The sequence below is a fragment of the Triticum aestivum genome, chromosome 5A (genome assembly GCF_018294505.1).
Source record: "Triticum aestivum cultivar Chinese Spring chromosome 5A, IWGSC CS RefSeq v2.1, whole genome shotgun sequence".
Taxonomy (NCBI): Eukaryota; Viridiplantae; Streptophyta; class Magnoliopsida; order Poales; family Poaceae; genus Triticum; species Triticum aestivum.
The window spans coordinates 706,366,492-706,370,641 of NC_057806.1; positions in this window are offsets into that span (position 1 = coordinate 706,366,492).

The window sequence follows — 4,150 nt, forward strand, 5'->3', positions numbered from 1 at the left end:
CAGACCATACAACTTTGGTTTTGGCGTTCAACTTATTTTTCAACCTCAACTTTAAAAACTTTGAATTTGTCTAAAGCTTCTGATTAATTGGCCCATATGTGGAAATTAAGGTCATTTAGGAAAGTGAGGAATGAATCAAAATAATCCACAAACTCACTTGGCTCTTACTAATCCTTTATTAATCATTTTCACTTATTTTTCTTTGCGGTCAACACATTTATCTACATCTAAGAAGTCTAATGGAAGGAATACGTCATTTTACCCAGCCATTCTCCCCCTTGAAAGGTGGCTCAAACGATGATGCCTCAATTTTGAGGAGTTGGTAACACCTTTACATTTATTCCAATCTTCACAGTCATTGCTCACTTGCATAACAAAATCATTAAGGAGTAACATGTATAATTTGACTTTTCTAACACCTAGGCCAATATTTTAAATAAACTTATCTTAAAACAATAGTTTGTTGCCAAACATGCACTCAGACATGACATCATCCAAGTAAGAAATGGAAACTAAATTTCTACTTAAGGTATATGTACATAAAGCACATTATTTAATTGAAGACCATGGGTAGTGTATAGCCGCAACATGAGAGATCCCATAACTTCAACATCGAATTTGTTTCTTACCAAGCATTATGATTTGGGTTGGAACAAATCTCCGCATGGAATTATCAACATGAGAAGTTGCACTTAAGTCAACCTACCATGACATTCGAGAGAAATCAATATAAAATGTTTCATCAACAAAAGTGATTTCGTCAATACCTTGTTTGCTTAACCATTTGGGGAAGCCGGGGCATCACTTTGATGATTTCCTTCCTTGGTGCTAAAGTGACAGGCATTTTATTCAACAGTCGAGTTTACAGGAGCAGAAGTAGAGGTTCTAGCCTCTTTTCCCTTGGATGTCTTTTGGGCTTCTTTAAAGGGATTTTTTGGAGGTTGAACGAAACCTCCCCCCACATGCTTTCTCTTGGCAGAACCAAACTAAAAATTTTGGTCTTTACTCTGCCTCATAATTCTCTCTTCCTCTCGGGTAACCCAAGGGGTCTTCTTATTTAGTGTCCAATTTTCTTGTAGAGAATTCTAAATGATCAAATTCAGCTAGAAGGGACTTTAAAATCATGATTACGAGAAGTTTATCACTTAATTAATATTTCAAAGACTTAAGCTTTCAAGAAGCATTCACCATTCTCAGTATATGATGCTTGCCACTCTCATTAGCCTTGCACTTCCCAAGAAGATTCGAGAGAAGATATTGAGCAAATGCCTTTTTGGAGCATTTGAATTGGTATGCTCCTTCAAGGCTTGAGTCTTTGAAATGTGAATTAAGTAACAACCTTCTCGTACTCATGATTTTGGAGTCCCTTCCAACTGCGTTTGATCAATTCAAGAGCAGCTACAATTCTCGTAAATAAAAATGGACACTTAATAAGATGATTCTTAGGGTTATCCATGAGGAAGAAATAATTATGAGAGAGGGTAAAGACAAAGATTTTCAAGTTGGCTCTGCCAAGAGAAAAAATGAAGGGCATAAGAGGGATTGTCTACGCTTGCCCCAAATGGATGAACAAACAAGCTATTGCTGAAATCATATTTTTATTGAACACTTTATGTTGATTTCTCTGGAATATCATGGTGGATTAATTCAGGTGCAACTGCTCATGTTGCTAACTCCATGGAGAGATTCATTTCAATTCAAACAATAATGTGAGGGGAGTTGAAGTCGGTGTTGAAGATTTCAACTCAAATCATAACACGAGAGGAAAGAAATCATAAGGTACTCCCTCCGGTCCTTTTTAGTTCGCATATAGGTTTTCTCCGAAGTCAAACTATCTCTACTTTGACAGAATTTATTGGAAAAAATACCAACATTCACAATGCCAAATCAATATTGTTAGATTCATTATGAAATGTAGTTTCATAGTATATATATTTGGTATTGTAGATGTTAGTATTTTTGAACATAAATTTGGTCAAACTTTGCAAAGTTTGACTGGACACAAATCTAATATGCAGAGTAAAAAGGACCGGAGGGAGTAGCAAATGGAGTTGAAGTTGGTGTTGAAGTTGTGGGATCTCTCGCGTTGGATACCTACACACCGGCTATAGTCTTCGATTATATAGTATTCTTTATGTACCTATCTTACGTAGGAATTTAGTTTTTACTTTTTGTTTGGATGATGACATGAGTGCATGTTTGGCAACAAACAATTTGTTTTCGATAAGTGTAATAAAAATGTTGGCCTCGGTGTCGGACGAGGAAAATTATACATGTTATTACTTAATGAGTTTGTCATGCAGGTAGTGATGAATGTAAAGATGAGAAGAAATGGAAAGGTATTAGTAACTCCTCAAAATTGTGGCACCATCGTTTGGCCCACATCTTGAGGGGTATAATGGAATGCCCGCAGCATGCAATTACAATATATAAACATCAGCAGGTGATACCCCGCAAAAGAGAACCTCAACACATGATACAAGAATGTTCTGTAATAGCACCGTTTTCCCAACAGATAATCTTGTCTACCATATGAATCTAGACTCAAGAATCATGCATCATTTGTAGAAGGAGAAAAACAATTCAAAGGTAGAGAGATATCTAAAGTTCCAATAATGCGAACATACTTTTCTGGAAGTAGAGAACAGAAGCAGGTATATGCCAGAAATTGATGCAATGTAGAACCATGGTATTTTGCTTTTCTTACAGAGTAAACCGTTAAAAAAATCCACATGTAGTTAAAATTATAGGATCTGAGGATGTAGCATCACTCAAAGGCTATTCAGAGATGGTGGAACAAGAATGAAGAAACAAATAATCACCATGAGCCCCTCAAGAGTAATCATAAGGACCATGCGATACCTTTCGGAATAAAACTCCATAATGATATCCTATTTTCAATATGAGTCCTGAATCGATATTGTTCTAGGAAATATCTTGGGCACCATCAGTACTATGTAAAGATGACTCTAATGTTACCACATGCCTGCAAAACCAAAAACACAACCTTCAATAATATGATGAAACCCGTTTAAAAAAAATGTGAATGCGAGGACTGAGCTGTGATACAGATGATGGGACAGAGTCCATAGATACTAAGTGGACACACTCCAGCTGGTGGGAGGGAAAACCTTCATAAAAGACTCTAAATTAAGGTAAGAAACACTATTCTGTATCAGGCCAGTCGGCACTGTTCATCCTCCCTCATCATAGTTAGAATTAGTAGCCAGATATATATCCATGGATTTTTTTTACAATAGAATGTAGGGTAGTACAGCACGGAATCCTTGCTTCATCTTACGATCTGCTATACTATTTTATAATAGTTCAGTAAAATATTCTATATTTATTGTTCCAAATCATGGACTAAAGATTATTTTTAGTTCCTTATAGTTAGAATTAGTCGTTGATTATCTCTGGAATATTATTTACAATGGACCATGGGTGGTACAAGATGGAATCCTTACAATTTCTATCTAATGAATTCAATTTTTCATTTTTATACAGTGTGCACTCATCATAGATACCAGAAGTAGGGCAAGCTCGACTGCTTGAGATACTGACGGTACATTAGTACTTCGGCTAGTGATGTAACTAAATGTATAATGTCAGTATTTTACCGGATTTTTTTGGATCATCGTGGCTGGGTACAAAGTCTTAAGCACAGGGTCTTAGATTAGATCGATGTGCAATACTGCATCTGGGCAGTCATATCTGGATTGTATTACACTCATTTCAAGCCGTGTGCAAATATGTTTTGTAGCGCCCAAAACCAATAGCCACACATCTACTCTCTCCGTTCGGAATTACTTGTCTCGGAAATGGATGTATCTAGAACGTCTAGATACATCCATTTCCGAGACAAGTAATTCCGAACGGATGGAGTAATAAACTAATCAACATGCAAACACTAAGAGAAATGATAGAAAGCAATTTTTTTATTTCTCAATCACATTTATTTTGTCCCTGAAACACTAGTGCACGACAAAAGTCTGCGTGCTTACAGAAGAAAATAGCTGCAACAGCCTGCAGGCAGTCGTTTCTTGCAACTATCGTTCTTCCTGTTGGGAATGTTGTCACCCTTCTAATAACAGAATAACATAGACGGGTGGCCATTGGCAGATTGCTAGCAAGACCGATAGCAGTGGAA